The sequence below is a fragment of the Daphnia carinata genome, chromosome 5, assembly GCF_022539665.2.
Source record: "Daphnia carinata strain CSIRO-1 chromosome 5, CSIRO_AGI_Dcar_HiC_V3, whole genome shotgun sequence".
Taxonomy (NCBI): Eukaryota; Metazoa; Arthropoda; class Branchiopoda; order Diplostraca; family Daphniidae; genus Daphnia; species Daphnia carinata.
This window is the reverse complement of record NC_081335.1, coordinates 5,928,491-5,950,196: the sequence shown is the minus strand read 5'-3', so window position 1 is coordinate 5,950,196 and position 21,706 is coordinate 5,928,491.

The window sequence follows — 21,706 nt, the reverse complement described above, 5'->3', positions numbered from 1 at the left end:
TCTTTGTTATTACAGTAATAGGGTGCCTCTATATCTAAAATTCCTCTGGTCTTTACGTTCTGGCAGTCGCATACGGTTGAATAGATGGGATATGTGGATGGAATGATGGTGAGTAATTGGATGAGTGATAGTATCAGTTCCATCTGCGAAAAGAAAATTTGGATGTTTTAGAATCTCGAGACTTCGTTGCGTTGCCGTAAGTTGTATCGTGGATTCGTCATTCTAGTGTGTGCAGGATTAATTGGTATAGGACCGGGGAGATTTGGTGAGATGATTTTACAATTTTCCGTTTCTGCAACATGATGATGCGGATGCCAACACGCTCTACGGACAGGTATTCTTTTGTTGTTGATGAAGTTGTTTCTTGGTCTGCCTGGTCCTCGTCGCACTGTTTCACTTCCTGGTTGTTGTGGAACACTAGATAATTTTTCTGTTTCTTGGTTTGCCGGGACGTAGAGTTTTAGGCGGTTGACGTGTACCACTGATTTTAGTTTTTCATTGCTCGCGTGTTGAATCTCATAAGTGAGATTTGAGAAATTTCTGATGATTTTGAATGGTCCATTCCACCTGTTGATGAATTTTCCGGCAGTTGGTGGAGCTTTCAGTAGCACAAAGTCACCAATGTTATATTTGATCGCTTGTGTTCCTTTGTCGTAGTATCTTTTTTGTTTTGTCTGTGCCCGAAATAGGTGTTCCTTCGCTAGTTGCTGAGCCTTCTTCCATTGGTGTGAGTACATTACACTGGTATCCTCGTATGTTTCGTATCGCCTGTCTATTTTGATGTCGTTTGGGAGCACTGGTTGTCTCCCGAAGAATAGAAAGAATGGGTTTTGCTGCAGTGTTGATTGCTTCGCTGTGTTGTAAGCAAATGTGACAAATGGTAGATATTTGTCCCAATTTTCTGGTTCATCCGTTACGTAGCAAGCCAACATGTCACATAGGGTTCTGTTAAATCGTTCTACTAATCCGTCTGTCTGGGGATGGTATGTTGTTGTTCTGATTTGTTTTATTTTAAATAATTTGCAAATATCTTGGATTAAGCTCGACAGGAAATTAGTTCCTTGATCTGTTAGTACTACTTCGGGGGATCCATATTTTGTATAAATATCATTAACCAGTATTGTAGCAATTGTTTGGGCAGTTTGATCTCTCATTGGAACCGTGAAGACGAAACGACTGGCATAATCTGATAGGACTAAAATATACTTATGTCCCTTTGCGCTTTCTTGAACGGGACCCACAATATCCATCGCAAGTCTTTCCCACACCCTTTCGGCTGGGGGCATAGGTTGCAATGGTGCTTTACTTCCTCCCACAGCCTTGCGTTTTGCGCATTTAAGGCAATTTTTGATGTGTTCTGTTACGTTTTGTCGCATGTATGGGAAGAAGTATTGTTCTCTAAGTCTGGCTATTGTTTTTTCGATTCCTAAATGCCCTGCCATCATGTGATCATGATTTGCTCGTAAAATTCCGTCGATTAACGGTACAGGGACTACTAATTTTCCTTTTCTATCTGTTAATAGACCCTTTTCATTGATTATAAAGTTGCTTGAGAATCTTTTATTTCTATTTTTCTGGCTATCTTCTTGTATTTCCATCATTAGTTTTTGACAATATTTATCTGCTTGCTGTAATTCTATCCATCTGTCTTCTTTCTCAGACCTTTTACTTTCACTTCCAATTTCTCTTTCGAAACCTACGCTCTTCCTTTGACTTTCCCTCTCAAAACTTTCGTTTTCTTTTTGAATACTTTCGTTTTCTTTCTCCAGCTGTTCTTGTTTCTTTAATCTTTCAATCCTTAGTTTTTCTTTTAGATTTTCACCTTCTTTTCGAATATTTTCTAGCTCTCTTGTGACAGTTCCTCTTTCCATTGCCCTTGTTTCTACCCGTGCTATTGGCACTATGGGAATACGGCTTAGGGTGTCTGCATTTTGGTGCGACTTCCCAGGCCGGTACCCAATGACGATGTCGAATTCTTGTATTTTTAGTGCCCATCTAGCTAATCTTCCTGCGGGTTCTGTCTTGCTCATTAACCATTCTAAAGGTCTATGGTCTGTAAATACGGTGAACTGCGTCCGTATAGATACGTTCTAAATACGTCAATTGCGTGGATGATGGCGTAAGCCTCTTTCTCTGTGGTTGACCACTTGGCTTCGCGGTCGTTCAGATGTTTAGAGCTATACGCTATGACGACTTCCGCGCCGTCTGATTCACGGGGTTCCTGTACGTTGGACTCCGCTGAATCCGCTGATTGAGGTAGAGTTTGCATCTGAGCCAAGACTGCTCCTATACCGTATCCTGAGGCATCTGTGTAGATGATAAATTCGCGCGTGAAATCTGGATACCCTAGGATAGGTCTAGTTATGAGACAGTTCTTGATACAATCAAAGGCGTCCCTTTGTTCCCCTCCCCATTTCCACTCGGCTGATTTTCTCGTTAGCGCTGTCAGTGGGTGGGCTTTATCAGCAAAAGCCCTGATGAACTTTCTGTAATAGCTAGCCAAACCTAGAAATGAGCTTAATTCTTTCACGTTTTTGGGAGCTGGGTATTTGATGATTGCTTCTAACTTTTTTGTACTCGGTGTTATTCCTTTTTTCGAAACAATATATCCTAAATAGTCTAATTCTTCTTTGAAAAATTCGCATTTCTTTAGTTTTAATTTTAATCCTGCGTCTTTAAGAAGTTTAAACACTGCTTCTAGATGTATCACATGTTCAGCAATATCATTACTGAACACTATGATGTCATCCAGGTAAACCAATGCGAACCTGAACAATACTGATTTCAATATGTTGTTCATTGCTCGTTGAAAAGTGCTTGGTGCATTTGTTAGTCCAAATGGCATTCTATTAAATTCGTATTGTCCAAGTTCACAAATGAAGGCGGTTTTGTGTTTGTCGTTTTCTTCTATCTCGATCTGCCAGTAGCCACTTAGTAAGTCCAATGTTGAGAAGTAAACTGATCCGCTCAATGCATCAATTGTGTCGTCGATTCTTGGTAATGGGTATTTGTCTTTTACGGTTATTTTGTTAAGTGCCCTATAATCAATACACATACGCATTTTTCCATCTTTTTTGGGAACCATTACAATTGCTGCTGCAAATGGGCTGTGACTTTCTCTAATAATATTGTTATTTACCATTACTTCAATCTTTGTTTTGACAATTAGTTTTAATGCTTCTGGTGTTCTACGCAATCGTTGAGTAATTGGGGCGTTGTATCCTATGTTAATGGAATGTTTTACATCAGTTGCTAGACCCAAATCTGATTCTCTTTCTGCAAATAGAGTTTCGTGTTTCTTCAATAGATTTTCAATTTTAATGCGTATCTCGTCGGAGATGTTAGTCGTTTCACTCTCTTGGGTTTGTCCAATTCGCTTAGATTTCTTGTTAATTTCTGATTGGGAGAAAGATTCTAGGCTGCGATAATCTGCTACTGTCAGATCGTTGTTGTAGTTACTATCTGACGAACGGTCTCGGAGGAGTGGAATATTAATACCTGTCTTGCCAAAAGTTATGCTATATACTGGGAGTGTGTTTTTACCAAAGCTATGTTCTTTTCCGGAATGATCGTAATTGATCTGCCTGTTTTTAGTATTAATTTTTACATTGTTGCTCGATAAGAAGTCTAATCCTAATATGCAAGTTTCGTTCAAGTTTTCCATAATAAAGAAATCATTCATCATCAAGCTTAATGACGTGATTGGTGTTAATGGTGATTGAAAATCCATATTTCCCTTTTGATTTTAGTATTTCTCCTGACACCGTTCTAAATATTGGCGAAGGGGAGTCTTTAACATGTTTAAGTTCTTCATACTTCTTTAGATTAAAAAATATGCTGTCAGAAACTAAACTGGCTGCTGCTCCTGTGTCTACTAAAGCCTTAATTTCTTTTCCAAAAATTCTTACTGGTATACGGATTAGTTTGGGTATCGCTATTTCTAAATTTTGTGTTAAAGGGTTGGTTGGTAGGGATATTGTGTGCATTGGACGGTGGTTCGGGTTGTTGATACGTGCCATATCTGTCCAACATTCTCGTGCAATGTGTCCTTTTTTATTGCACTTGTAACAGATAATAATCTTATTTCCAAGAGTGTCGTGCGTGTTCGGCTGGTTTTGTCGTTGCTGCGGGTATTGTCGTGGATAACCTGGGTTTTGGTGATACGCTTGTTGATTGTTGCTCGGTTGAAAGTGTGGTTGATTGTAATGGGTCGGTCCGTTGTTGTATGAAGGTCTCGGTGTTTGTTGATATGAAGGGTAATTGGGTTGTCGATACCCTGGGGAAGTACCTTGTCTTCGTGGTGAAGTATAATTGTTGCGGTATGGGCTGTTCTCCCTGCTTCGGCCGAAATTTCGGTCACTACTGGGGCCTCTGCTATTTGAACTGTCGTCGAATCGAACTCGCAGATTTTGTGATCTGGAGTACCGATCACTTGATCGTGAGGATCTTGGTTCGTATCGATCTGCTGCTGCTACGGTTATATCAGTATCCTGTGCCAAGTTACGGTTTTTATTAGTTTTTTCCAGTTCCTGAATTTTTTGTTTTAAGAATTCAATTTCTGTCTTTTGTTGTGAAAGTTCGTTGTCTTGTTGTTTCTCGTGGTGCGTTATCCCTGCTATCACCGCATTTATTTCCTTATCTTCTGCAGTTTCCTTGCTATATAGGATACCTTCGGATATGATTAATTGTTTACAAAGCTGATCAAAATCCTCAGGGTCTTCGGGCATTCGAAAATAGAGCTCTGCTCTGAATTTTGGTAAAATGCCTTGCATCAGAATTTTGATTTTGGTATAATCTCTCATTCTTTTGACTGTGTTTATGAGTCGACCTTCAACTATGGTCTGGTTTTGGTCAGATTTTTCTTCTTTGCCTTCAATGGACTCGTAGAGACTGTTGATTCTTGAAATAAAGGCTTTGCATTTCTCTTCAGGTTTTTGTTTTAGCGTGGATAACTTTTTTCTTTGTGCTGCTAAGTCGTATGCATCCTGGAATCTTGCAATAATGGCAGTTTTCCATTCGTCATAACTTAATTCGTCACCTTGCTCTTCCACGTAGTTTCCATGCCATTCTAAGGCATCGCCTTTTAGTCTGTCAGAGAAGAATCGTATTTTTTGGTTGTCGTCCCAGTCGTTGTTGCGTGCGACATGTTCGGCGTCCTTCAGCCATTCTGTTATTAGTTTATCAGTACTTTTCCCTTTGAAGATTGGAATTGACTTTTTGTCTTCTCTGGAAAATAATTCTTCTAATGCTTTTACAATTGGTTGGGTTAAGGATGTATCAAGGCTATCGGTATCTGTTGTGTCGCGGTCAATTCTTGAAGCTTCTTTGTGTGAAAGTCCCATTTCGATTTTATTTTTGAGAGTTTGGTACTTTCGCTCTAGTTGAAGAAGGTTGTCGTTTTGGATCTCGATTTGGTTCTGTAGGTCGTTGTTGAGTTGCTGTAGTTTTTCAACTTGTTCAGATTCTAACTCGAAGTGAAGGGATTTGTCTCCTTCTGTTATTGAGGTTAGGTCGTTTATCTCACTTACTAATTTCGTTATCTCTCCTGGTTCGTTGGAGTTGTCTAAGTCTTCGGTTTCAGCGAATGTTACCTGTTGCTTTCTATATTCTCTTATCCTGTTTTCCAGATACTTAATCTTTTCTTCTTGGTTTATTGTCTGCGCGTTGATTTTTTGTAATTCTGTTTCAAGATTTTTATTCTTTGTAGTAATATCTATCAGACTTCTTCGTAAGGCGACTTTTTCTGTTAAGGTTTTTTCAAGGATCTCTTTTGTTTCTTTTGTTTCTGTCTGAAGTTGTTTGTTTGTTTCTAAAGCTGCTTTTATCTGTTGCTCGTCGGTTTCTAACTTCGTAACCAGTTGTTTTCTTTCACTTTCAAGTTTGCTAATTATTTCTTGCCCTTCTCTCTCAACTGCTATGATATTGGCTTCTTTTTTTTTGTAACAGGTTTTGTAGTTGGTTTTCTGTTGCTGTGGCACTTTCAAGGCTTGTTTCTAATTCGCTTATTCGATTGGCAGTTTTTTCAAGGGAGTTTTTTAGAGTTTCGTTACTTTCTTGGAGTTGTTCAAGGGAGCTACTTAAGGTGTATTTGGAACTCTTTGCCTTTTTCTTGTTGCTCTCTAGCTGTTTTCTTAAGCTCTGTAACTCAAAATTGAGTTCAGACGAACATTTTTTCTCTGTAATCTGCGCAAGTACTACTTCTCTTTGTAAAATACGGCTGGTACCTAATAAGAATTCTTTCTCTTTACCATGTACAATGCTAATTTGCTGTAATAAACTGTCAAGGTTTTCGGTGTTGCCACCAAGGGATTCTACGTAATTTTTGACTATCTTTGTGGTGTTTGTAATAGTTTCTGCTGTTATACCACTTGGTACTTGCAACGATGGTTCTAACAACGTATATGAATACAATTGTAATGCGTTGTGGGTCTCTTTAATAATAACTTCTTGTTTTTTGGATTCTATTTGTTGGATTTTTGCTTTTGTCGTGGTAGTCTGATAGGTTTTGTTTTGTTCTACTTCTTGTTCAAATTCTAAGTCCACAAGAGTTTTCCAGTGGTCTAAAAATTTTTCTCGAGAGTAGTTGGGATTTTGGTTGGTTGTGTCTGGCTCGGGAAATACGGGGTACAACGGTGGAGATAGTTCGTCAGCAATGTTCGGATACAAAGTATTCTCCTAACGAGTAGTCTCTGATACAATATGATCAAGCGGCATTCGCTTACCTTTGATGGTGTTCCTTGGTCTGGTAGAGTTGTTGGAGACTCGTCGGGGAAGTGTAGAGCACAATCACTGAAATAAGGTACGGGTAGAAACTTTTTACTGGACAACAAGTGTGAGTCTCGTTGGGACCTCCAATTGTAAAGTTTCAAACCTTGTGTATTGCAGTGGATTGTCGTAACAAGTCCGAATTACATGTTACAAAAATGCAGTATTTATACTACTAACACACATACAAAATGAAGGTAAAATGGGAGGGGACACGTTCACTTTCACTTGTGAAACGCTTGAGGGATGTTGAGGGTGTGGCTGTCTTCGGATAGCCTGTGGGCTCGTTACAATTCAAACAGCATCAAATATACGTGTATTCAATGTGAATATAGTGAATACAGTGAGTTTTATTATCTACATTCAAACAGCATCAAATATACGTGTATTTAATTTGAATACAGTGTTATAGAATTAGTTTTATGATGTACATTGAAACAGTATCAAATATACGTGTATTCATTGTGAATATAGTGTGATACAGTGAGTTTCAATATCAACATTCAAACAGCATCAAATATATGTGTATTCAATGTGAATATAGCGTGATACAGTGAGTTTCAATATCTACATACAAACAAGATGAAATATCAGTGTATTCAATGTGAATATAGTGTTATAGAATCAGTTTTATGATGTACATTCAAACAGCATCAAATATACGTGTATTCAATGTGAATATAGTGTTATAGAATCAGTTTTATGATGTACATTCAAACAGTATCAAATATACGTGTATTTAATGTGAATATAGTGTGATACAGTGAGTTTCAATATCTACATTCAAACAGCATCAAATATACGTGTATTCAATGTGAATATAGTGTGATACAGTGAATTTTATTATCTACATTCAATGCAGTTTCATGATGTACATTCAAACAGCATCAAATATACGTGTATTCAATGTGAATATAGTGTGATGCAGTGAGTTTCAATATCTACATTCAAACAGCATCAAAGATACGTGTATTCTATTTAAATATAGTGTTATAGAATCAGTTTTATGATGTACATTCAAACAGTATCAAATATACGTGTATTCAATGTGAATATAGTGTGATAGAGTGAGTTTCAATATCTACATTCAAACAGCATCAAATATACGTGTATTCAATTTGAATATATTGTTATAGAATCAGTTTTATGATGTACATTCAAACAGTATCAAATATACGTGTATTCAATGTGAATATAGTGTGATACAGTGAGTTTCAATATCTACATTCAAACAGCATCAAATATACGTGTATTCAATGTAAATATAGTGTGATACAGTGAGTTTCAATATCTACATTCAAACAGCATGAAATATACGTGTATTCAATGTGAATATAGTGTTATAGAATCAGTTTTATGATGTACATTCAAACAGTATCAAATATACGTGTATTCAATGTGAATATAGTGTGATACAGTGAGTTTCAATATCTACATTCAAACAGCATCAAATATACGTGTATTCAATGTGAATATAGTGTGATACAGTGAGTTTCAATATCTACATAACAAGATGAAATATCAGTGTATTCAATGTGAATATAGTGTTATAGAATCAGTTTTATGATGTACATTCAAACAGCATCAAATATACGTGTATTCAATGTGAATATAGTGTGATACAGCGAATTTTAATATCTACATTCAATTCAGTTTCATGATGTACATTCAAACAGTATCAAATATACGTGTATTCATTGTAAATATAGTGAATACAGTGAGTTTCAATATCTACATTCAAACAGCATCAAATATACGTGTATTCAATGTGAATATAGTGTGATACAGTGAGTTTCAATATCTACATTCAAACAGCATCAAATAAACGTGTATTCAATGTGAATATAGTGTTATACAATCAGTTTTATGATGTACATTCAAACAGTATCAAATATACCTGTATTCAATGTGAATATAGTGTGATACAGTGAGTTTCATATCTACATTCAAACAGAATCAAATATACGTGTATTCAATCTGAATAGAGTGAATACAGTGAGTTTCAATATCTACATTCAAACAGCATCAGATATACGTGTATTCAATGTGAATATAGTGAATACAGTGAGTTTCAATATCTACATTCAAACAGCACCAAATAAACGTGAATTCAATGTGAATATAGTGTGATACAGTGAGTTTCAATATCTACATTCAAACAGCATCAAATATACGTGTATTCAATGTGAATATAGTGTGATACAGTGAATTTTATTATCTACATTCAATGCAGTTTCATGATGTACAGTGAGTTTCAATATCTACATTCAAACAGCATCAAATATACGTGTATTCAATGTGAATATAGTGTGATACAGTGAGTTTCAATATCTACATTCAAACAGCATCAAATATACGTGTATTCAATTTGAATATAGTGTTATAGAATTAGTTTCATGATCTACATTCAAACAGCATCAAATATACGTGTATTCATTGTGAATATAGTGTGATACAGTGAGTTTCAATATCTACATTCAAACAGCATCAAATATACGTGTATTCAATGTGAATATAGTGTGATAGAGTGAGTTTCAATATCTACATTCAAACAGCACCAAATAAACGTGAATTTAATGTGAATATAGTGTGATACTGTAAGTTTCAATATCTACATTCAAACAGCATCAAATATACGTGTATTCAATGTGAATATAGTGTGATACAGTGAGTTTCAATATCTACATACAAACAAGATGAAATATCAGTGTATTCAATGTGAATATAGTGTTATAGAATCAGTTTTATGATGTACATTCAAACAGCATCAAATATACGTGTATTCAATGTGAATATAGTGTTATAGAATCAGTTTTATGATGTACATTCAAATAGTATCAAATATACGTGTATTCAATGTGAATATAGTGTGATACAGTGAGTTTCAATATCTACATTCAAACAGCACCAAATAAACGTGTATTCAATGTGAATATAGTGTGATACAGTGAGTTTCAATATCTACATTCAAACAGCATCAAAGATACGTTTATTCTATTTAAATATAGTGTTATAGAATCAGTTTTATGATGTACATTCAAACAGTATCAAATATACGTGTATTCAATGTGAATATAGGGTGAAACAGTGAGTTTCAATAACTACATTCAAACAGCATCAAATATACGTGTATTCAATGTGAATATAGTGAATACAGTGAGTTTCAATATCTACATTCAAACAGCATCAAATATACGTGTATTCAATGTGAATATAGTGTTATAGAATCAATTTTATGATGTACATTCAAACAGTATCAAATAGACGTGTATTTAATGCGAATATAGTGTGATACAGTGAGTTTCAATATCTACATTCAAACAGCATCAAATATACGTGTATTCAATGTGAATATAGTGTGATACAGTGAATTTTATTATCTACATTCAATGCAGTTTCAAGATGTACATTCAAACAGTATCAAATATACGTGTATTCATTGTAAATATAGTGAATACAGTGAGTTTCAATATCTACATTCAAACAGCATCAAATATACGTGTATTTAATGTGAATATAGTGTTATACAATCAGTTTCATGATGTACATTCAAATAGTATCAAATATACGTGTATTCAATGTGAATATAGTGTGATAGAGTGAGTTTCAATATCTACATTCAAACAGCACCAAATAAACGTGTATTCAATGTGAATATAGTGTGATACAGTGAGTTTCAATATCTACATTCAAACAGCATCAAATATACGTGTATTCAATGTGAATATAGTGTGATACAGTGAGTTTCAATATCTACATTCAAACAGCATCAAATATACGTGTATTCAATTTGAATATAGTGTTATAGAATTAGTTTTATGATGTACATTGAAACAGTATCAAATATACGTGTATTCATTGTGAATATAGTGTGATACAGTGAGTTTCAATATCTACATTCAAACAACATCAAATATACGTGTATTCAATGTGAATATAGTGTGATAGAGTGAGTTTCAATATCTACATTCAAACAGCACCAAATAAACGTGAATTCAATGTGAATATAGTTGGATACAGTGAGTTTCAATATCTACATACAAACAAGATGAAATATCAGTGTATTCAATGTGAATATAGTGTTATAGAATCAGTTTTATGATGTACATTCAAACAGCATCAAATATACGTGTATTCAATGTAAATATAGTGTTTTAGAATCAGTTTTATGATGTACATTCAAACAGCATCAAATATACGTGTATTCAATGTGAATATAGTGTTATAGAATCAGTTTTATGATGTACATTCAAATAGTATCAAATATACGTGTATTCAATGTGAATATAGTGTGATACAGTGAGTTTCAATATCTACATTCAAACAGCACCAAATAAACGTGTATTCAATGTGAATATAGTGTGATACAGTGAGTTTCAATATCTACATTCAAACAGCATCAAAGATACGTTTATTCTATTTAAATATAGTGTTATAGAATCAGTTTTATGATGTACATTCAAACAGTATCAAATATACGTGTATTCAATGTGAATATAGGGTGAAACAGTGAGTTTCAATAACTACATTCAAACAGCATCAAATATACGTGTATTCAATGTGAATATAGTGAATACAGTGAGTTTCAATATCTACATTCAAACAGCATCAAATATACGTGTATTCAATGTGAATATAGTGTTATAGAATCAATTTTATGATGTACATTCAAACAGTATCAAATAGACGTGTATTTAATGCGAATATAGTGTGATACAGTGAGTTTCAATATCTACATTCAAACAGCATCAAATATACGTGTATTCAATGTGAATATAGTGTGATACAGTGAATTTTATTATCTACATTCAATGCAGTTTCAAGATGTACATTCAAACAGTATCAAATATACGTGTATTCATTGTGAATATAGTGTGATACAGTGAGTTTCAATATCTACATTCAAACAGCATCAAATATACGTGTATTTAATGTGAATATAGTGTTATACAATCAGTTTCATGATGTACATTCAAATAGTATCAAATATACGTGTATTCAATGTGAATATAGTGTGATAGAGTGAGTTTCAATATCTACATTCAAACAGCACCAAATAAACGTGTATTCAATGTGAATATAGTGTGATACAGTGAGTTTCAATATCTACATTCAAACAGCATCAAATATACGTGTATTCAATGTGAATATAGTGTGATACAGTGAGTTTCAATATCTACATTCAAACAGCATCAAATATACGTGTATTCAATTTGAATATAGTGTTATAGAATTAGTTTTATGATGTACATTGAAACAGTATCAAATATACGTGTATTCATTGTGAATATAGTGTGATACAGTGAGTTTCAATATCTACATTCAAACAACATCAAATATACGTGTATTCAATGTGAATATAGTGTGATAGAGTGAGTTTCAATATCTACATTCAAACAGCACCAAATAAACGTGAATTCAATGTGAATATAGTTGGATACAGTGAGTTTCAATATCTACATACAAACAAGATGAAATATCAGTGTATTCAATGTGAATATAGTGTTATAGAATCAGTTTTATGATGTACATTCAAACAGCATCAAATATACGTGTATTCAATGTAAATATAGTGTTTTAGAATCAGTTTTATGATGTACATTCAAACAGCATCAAATATACGTGTATTCAATGTGAATATAGTGTTATAGAATCAGTTTTATGATGTACATTCAAACAGTATCAAATATACGTGTATTCAATGTGAATATAGTGTGATACAGTGAGTTTCAATATCTACATTCAAACAGCACCAAATAAACGTGTATTCAATGTGAATATAGTGTGATACAGTGAGTTTCAATATCTACATTCAAACAGCATCAAAGATACGTTTATTCTATTTAAATATAGTGTTATAGAATCAGTTTTATGATGTACATTCAAACAGTATCAAATATACGTATTCAATGTGAATATAGGGTGAAACAGTGAGTTTCAATAACTACATTCAAACAGCATCAAATATACGTGTATTCAATGTGAATATAGTGAATACAGTGAGTTTCAATATCTACATTCAAACAGCATCAAATATACGTGTATTCAATGTGAATATAGTGTTATAGAATCAATTTTATGATGTACATTCAAACAGTATCAAATAGACGTGTATTTAATGCGAATATAGTGTGATACAGTGAGTTTCAATATCTACATTCAAACAGCATCAAATATACGTGTATTCAATGTGAATATAGTGTGATACAGTGAATTTCAATATCCAAATTCAAACAGCATCAAATATACGTGTATTCATTGTGAAATATACGTGTATTCATTGTGAATATAGTGTTATAGAATCAGTTTCATGATCTACATTCAAATAGTATCAAATATACGTGTATTTAATGTGAATATAGTGTTATACAATCAGTTTCATGATGTACATTCAAATAGTATCAAATATACGTGTATTCAATGTGAATATAGTGTGATAGAGTGAGTTTCAATATCTACATTCAAACAGCACCAAATAAACGTGTATTCAATGTGAATATAGTGTGATACAGTGAGTTTCAATATCTACATTCAAACAGCATCAAATATACGTGTATTCAATTTGAATATAGTGTTATAGAATTAGTTTTATGATGTACATTGAAACAGTATCAAATATACGTGTATTCATTGTGAATATAGTGTGATACAGTGAGTTTCAATATCTACATTCAAACAACATCAAATATACGTGTATTCAATGTGAATATAGTGTGATAGAGTGAGTTTCAATATCTACATTCAAACAGCACCAAATAAACGTGAATTCAATGTGAATATAGTGTGATACTGTGAGTTTCAATATCTACATTCAAACAGCATCAAATATACGTGTATTCAATGTGAATATAGTTGGATACAGTGAGTTTCAATATCTACATACAAACAGCATCAAATATACGTGTATTCAATGTGAATATAGTGTTTTAGAATCAGTTTCATAATGTACATTCAAACAGTATCAAATATACGTGTATTCAATGTGAATATAGTGTTATAGAATCAGTTTTATGATGTACATTCAAACAGTATCAAATATACGTGTATTCAATGTGAATATAGTGTGATACAGTGAGTTTCAATATCTACATTCAAACAGCACCAAATAAACGTGTATTCAATGTGAATATAGTGTGATACAGTGAGTTTCAATATCTACATTCAAACAGCATCAAAAGATACGTTTATTCTATTTAAATATAGTGTTATAGAATCAGTTTTATGATGTACATTCAAACAGTATCAAATATACGTGTATTCAATGTGAATATAGGGTGAAACAGTGAGTTTCAATAACTACATTCAAACAGCATCAAATATACGTGTATTCAATGTGAATATAGTGAATACAGTGAGTTTCAATATCTACATTCAAACAGCATCAAATATACGTGTATTCAATGTGAATATAGTGTTATAGAATCAATTTTATGATGTACATTCAAACAGTATCAAATAGACGTGTATTTAATGCGAATATAGTGTGATACAGTGAGTTTCAATATCTACATTCAAACAGCATCAAATATACGTGTATTCAATGTGAATATAGTGTGATACAGTGAATTTTATTATCTACATTCAATGAATCAGTTTCATGATGTACATTCAAACAGTATCAAATATACGTGTATTCATTGTAAATATAGTGAATACAGTGAGTTTCAATATCTACATTCAAACAGCATCAAATATACGTGTATTCAATGTGAATATAGTGTTATACAATCAGTTTCATGATGTACATTCTAACAGTATCAAATATACGTGTATTCAATGTGAATATAGTGTGATACAGTGAGTTTCAATATCTACATTCAAACAGCATCAAATATACGTGTATTCAATGTGAATATAGTGTGATACAGTGAGTTTCAATATCTACATTCAAACAGCATCAAATATACGTGTATTCAATGTGAATATAGTGTGATACAGTGAGTTTCAATATCTACATTCAAACAGCATCAAATATACGTGTATTCAATTTGAATATAGTGTTATAGAATCAGTTTCATGATCTACATTCAAACAGCATCAAATATACGTGTATTCATTGTGAATATAGTGTGATACAATCAGTTTCAATATCTACATTCAAACAACATCAAATATACGTGTATTCAATGTGAATATAGTGTGATAGAATCAGTTTCAATATCTACATTCAAACAGCACCAAATAAACGTGTATTCAATGTGAATATAGTGTGATACTGTGAGTTTCAATATCTACATTCAAACAGCATCAAATATACGTGTATTCAATGTGAATATAGTGTGATACAGTGAGTTTCAATATCTACATTCAAACAGCATCAAATATACGTGTATTCAATGTGAATATAGTGTGATACAGTGAATTCCAATATCTACATTCAAACAGCATCAAATATACGTGTATTCAATGTAAATATAGTGTGATACAGTGAGTTTCAATATCTACATTCAAACAGCATCAAATATACGTGTATTTAATGTGAATATAGTGTTATACAATCAGTTTCATGATGTACATTCAAATAGTATCAAATATACGTGTATTCAATGTGAATATACTGTGATAGAGTGAGTTTCAATATCTACATTCAAACAGTACCAAATAAACGTGTATTCAATGTGAATATAGTGTGATACAGTGAGTTTCAATATCTACATTCAAACAGCATCAAATATACGTGTATTCAATGTGAATATAGTGTGATACAGTGAGTTTCAATATCTACATTCAAACAGCATCAAATATACGTGTATTCAATTTGAATATAGTGTTATAGAATTAGTTTTATGATGTACATTGATTCAACAGTATCAAATATACGTGTATTCATTGTGAATATAGTGTGATACAATAAGTTACCATATCAATATCTACATTCAAACAACATCAAATATACGTGTATTCAATGTGAATATAGTGTGATAGAGTGAGTTTCAATATCTACATTCAAACAGCATCAAATAAACGTGTATTCAATGTGAATATAGTGTTATACAGTGAGTTTCAATATCTACATACAAACAGATCAAATATAGTGTATTCAATGTGAATATAGTGTTATAGAATCAGTTTTATGATGTACATTCAAACAGCATCAAATATACGTGTATTCAATGTAAATATATTGTTATAGAATCAGTTTTATGATGTACATTCAAATAGTATCAAATATACCTGTATTCAATGTGAATATAGTGTGATACAGTGAGTTTCAATATCTACATTCAAACAGCACCAAATAAACGTGTATTCAATGTGAATATAGTGTGATACAGTGAGTTTCAATATCTACATTCAAACAGCATCAAATATACGTTTATTCGATTTGAATATAGTGTTATAGAATCAGTTTTATGATGTACATTCAAACAGTATCAAATATACGTGTATTCAATGTGAATATAGTGTGATACAGTGAGTTTCAATATCTACATTCAAACAGCATCAAATATACCTGTATTCAATGTGAATATAGTGATACAGTGAGTTTCAATATCTACATTCAAACAGCATCAAATATACGTGTATTCAATGTGAATATAGTGTTATAGAATCAATTTTATGATGTACATTCAAACAGTATCAAATATACGTGTATTCAATGCGAATATAGTGTGATACAGTGAGTTTCAATATCTACATTCAAACAGCATCAAATATACGTGTATTCAATGTGAATATAGTGTGATACAGTGAGTTTTATTATCTACATTCAAACAGCATCAAATATACGTGTATTCAATGTGAATATAGTGTGATACAGTGAGTTTCAATATCTACATTCAAACAGCATCAAATATACGTGTATTTAATGTGAATATATTGTTATACAATCAGTTTCATGATGTACATTCAAATAGTATCAAATATACGTGTATTCAATGTGAATATAGTGTGATAGAGTTAGTTTCAAAATCTACATTCAAACAGCACCAAATAAACGTGTATTCAATGTGAATATAGTGTTATACAGTGAGTTTCATTATCTACATTCAAACAGCATCAAATATACATGTATTCAATGTGAATATAGTGTGATACAATCAGTTTCATATCTACATTCAAACAGAATCAAATATACGTGTATTTAATCTGAATATAGTGAATACAGTGAGTTTCAATATCTACATTCAAACAGCATCAAATATACGTGTATTTAATGTGAATATAGTGTGATACAGTGAGTTTCAATATCTACATTCAAACAGCATCAAATATACGTGTATTCAGTGTGAATATAGTGTGATACAGTGAATTTTATTATCTACATTCAATGCAGTTTCATGATGTACATTCAAACAGTATCAAATATACGTGTATTCATTGTAAATATAGTGAATACAGTGAGTTTCAATATCTACATTCAAACAGCATCAAATATACGTGTATTCAATGTGAATATAGTGTTATACAATCAGTTTCATGATGTACATTCAAATAGTATCAAATATACGTGTATTCAATGTGAATATAGTGTGATAGAGTGAGTTTCAATATCTACATTCAAACAGCACCAAATAAACGTGTATTCAATGTGAATATAGTGTGATACATTGAGTTTCAATATCTACATTCAAACAGCATCAATAATACGTGTATTCAATGTGAATATAGTGTGATACAGTGAGTTTCAATATCTACATTCAAACAGCATCAAATATACGTGTATTCAATGTGAATATAGTGTTATAGAATCAGTTTCAATATCTACATTCAAACAGCATCAAATATACGTGTATTCAATGTGAATATAGTGTGATACATTGAGTTTAATATCTACATTCAAACAGAATCAAATATACGTGTATTCAATCTGAATATAGTGATTACAGTGAGTTTCAATATCTACATTCAAACAGCATCAAATATACGTGTATTCAATGTGAATATAGTGAATACAGTGAGTTTCAATATCTACATTCAAACAGCATCAAATATACGTGTATTCAATTTGAATATAGTGTTATAGAATCAGTTTTATGATGTACATTTAAACAGTATCAAATATACGTGTATTCATTGTGAATATAGTGTGATACAGTGAGTTTCAATATCTACATTCAAACAGCATCAAATATACGTGTATCAATGTGAATATAGTGTTATAGAATCAGTTTCATAATGTACATTCAAACAGTATCAAATGAACGTGTATTCAATGTGAATATAGTGTTATACAGTGAGTTTCAATATCTACATTCAAACAGCATCAAATATACGTGTATTCAATAAGAATATAGTGTTATAGAATCAGTTTCATGATCTACATTCAAACAGTATCAAATATACGTGTATTCAATTTGAATATAGTGTTATAGAATTAGTTTTATGATGTACATTGAAACAGTATCAAATATACGTGTATTCATTGTGAATATAGTGTGATACAGTGAGTTTCAATATCTACATTCAAACAGCATCAAATATACGTGTATTCAATGTGAATATAGTGTGATAGAGTGAGTTTCAATATCTACATTCAAACAGCACCAAATAAACGTGTATTCAATGTGAATATAGTGTGATACAGTGAGTTTCAATATCTACATTCAAACAGCATCAAATATACGTGTATTCAATGTGAATATAGTGTGATACAGTGAGCTTCAATATCTACATTCAAACAAGATGAAATATCAGTGTATTCAATGTGAATATAGTGTTATAGAATCAGTTTCATGATCTACATTCAAACAGCATCAAATATACGTGTATTCATTGTAAATATAGTGAATACAGTGAGTTTCAATATCTACATTCAAACAGCATCAAATATACGTGTATTCAATGTGAATATAGTGTGATTCAGTGAGTTTAAATATCTACATTCAAACAGCATCAAATATACATGTATTCAATGTGAATATAGTGTTATAGAATCAGTTTTATGATGTACATTCAAACAGTATCAAATATACGTGTATTTAATGTGAATACAGTGTGATACAGTGAGTTTCAATAACTACATTCAAACAGCATCAAATATACAAATATTCAATGTGAATATAGTGTGATACAGTTAGTTTCAATATCTACATTCAAACAGCATGAAATATACGTGTATTCAATGTGAATATAGTGTTATAGAATCAGTTTCAATATCTACATTCAAACAGCATCAAATATCCGTGTATTCAATGTGAATATAGTGTGATACAGTGAGTTTCCAATATCTACATTCAAACAGCATGAAATATACGTGTATTCAATGTGAATATAGTGTTATAGAATCAGTTTCATAATGTACATTCAAACAGTATCAAATAAACGTGTATCTAATGTGAATATAGTGTGATACAGTGAGTTTCAATATCTACATTCAAACAGCACTAAATAAACGTGTATTCAATGTGAATATAGTGTTATACAATCAGTTTCATGATGTACATTCAAACAGTATCAAATATACGTTTATTCAATGTGAATATAGTGTGATACAGTGAGTTTCAATATCTACATTCAAACAGTATCAAATATACGTGTATTCAATGTGAATATAGTGTGATACATTGAGTTTAATATCTGCATTCAAACAGCATCAAATATACACGTATTCAATGTGAATATAGCGTGATACAGTGAGTTTCAATATCTACATTCAAACATCACCAAATAAACGTGTATTCGATATGAATATAAGTTATACAATCAGTTTCATGATGTACATTTATACAGTATCAAATATACGTGTATTCAATGTGAATATATTGTGATACAGTGAGTTTCAATATCTACATTCTAACAGCATCAAATATACGTGTATTCAATGTGAATATAATGTGATACAGTGAGTTTCAATATCTACATTCAAACAGCACCAAATAAACGTGTATTCAATGTGAATATAGTGTTATACAGTGAGTTTCATTATCTACATTCAAACAGCATCAAATATCCGTGTATTCAATGTGAATATAGCGTGATACAGTGAGTTTCAATATCTACATTAAAACAGCATCAAATATACGTGTATTCAATGTGAATATAGTTTGATACAGTGAATTTTAATATCTACATTCAAGCAGCATCAAATATACGTGTATTCAATGTGAATATAGTGTGATACAGTGAGTTTCAATATCTACATTCAAACACCATCAAATATACGTGTATTCAATGTGAATATAGTGTGATACAGTGAGTTTCAACATCTACATTCAAACAGCATCAAATATACGTGTATTCAATTTGAATATAGTGTTATAGAATCAGTTTTATGATGTACATTCAAACAGTATCAAATGTACGTGTATTCAATTTGAATATAGTGTTATAGAATCAGTCTTATGATGTACATTGAAACAGTATCAAATATACGTGTATTCAATGTGAATATAGTGAATACAGTGAGTTTCAATATCTACATTCAAACAGCATGAAATATACGTGTATTCAATGTGAATATAGTGTTATAGAATCAGTTTCAATATCTACATTCAAACAGCATCAAATATACGTGTATTCAATGTGAAGATAGTGTGATACAGTGAATTTTATTATCTACATTCAATGCAGTTTCATGATGTACATTCAAACAGTATCAAATATACGTGTATTCAATGTGAATATAGTGTGATACAGTGAGTTTCAATATCTACATTCAAACAGCATGAAATATACGTGTATTCAATGTGAATATAGTGTTATAGAATCAGTTTCATAATGTACCTTAAAATAGCATCAAATATACGTGTATTCAATGTGAATATTGTGTGATACAGTGAATTTTAAAATCTACATTCAATGCAGTTTCATGATCTACATTCAAACAGCATCAAATATACGTGTATTCAATGTGAATATAGTGTGATACAGTGAGTTTCAATATGTACATTCAAACAGCATTAAATATACGTGTATTCAATGTGAATATAGTGTTCTAGAATCAGTTTTATGATGTACATTCAAACAGTATCAAATATACGTGTATTCAATGTGAATATAGTGTGATACAGTGAGTTTTAATATCTACATTCAAACAGCATCAAATATACGTGTATTCAAAGTGAATATAGTGTGATACAGTGAGTTTCAATATCTACATTCAAACAGCAACAAATATACGTGTATTCAATGTGAATATAGTGTGATACAGTTAGTTTCAATATCTACATTCAAACAGCATGAAATATACGTGTATTCAATGTGAATATAGTGTTATAGAATCAGTTTCAATGTACATTCAAACAGTATCAAATATACGTGTATTCAATGTGAATATAGTGTGATACAGTGAGTTCCAATATCTACATTCAAACAGCATCAAATATACGTGTATTCAATGTGAATATAGTGTGATACAGTGAGTTTCAATGTCTACATTCAAACAGCATCAAATATCCGTGTATTCAATGTGAATATAGTGTGATACAGTTAGTTTCAATATCTACATTCAAACAGCATCAAATATACGTGTATTCAATGTGAATATAGTGTTATAGAATCAGTTTCATAATGTACATTCAAACAGTATCAAATAAACGTGTATTCAATGTGAATATAGTGTGATACAGTGAGTTTCAATATCTACATTCAAACAGCACCAAATAAACGTGTATTCAATGTGAATATAGTGTTATACAATCAGTTTCATGATGTACATTCAAACAGTATCAAATATACGTGTATTCATTGTGAATATAGTGTGATACAGTGAGTTTCAATATCTGCATTCAAACAGCATCAAATATACGCGTATTCAATGTGAATATAGTGTGATACAGTGAGTTTCAATATCTACATTCAAACAGCACCAAATAAACGTGTATTCAATGTGAATATAGTGTTATACAATCAGTTTCATGATGTACATTTATACAGTATCAAATATACGTGTATTCAATGTGAATATAGTGTGATACAGTGAGTTTCAATATCTACATTCAAACAGCATCAAATATACGTGTATGCAATGTGAATATAATGTGATACAGTGAGTTTC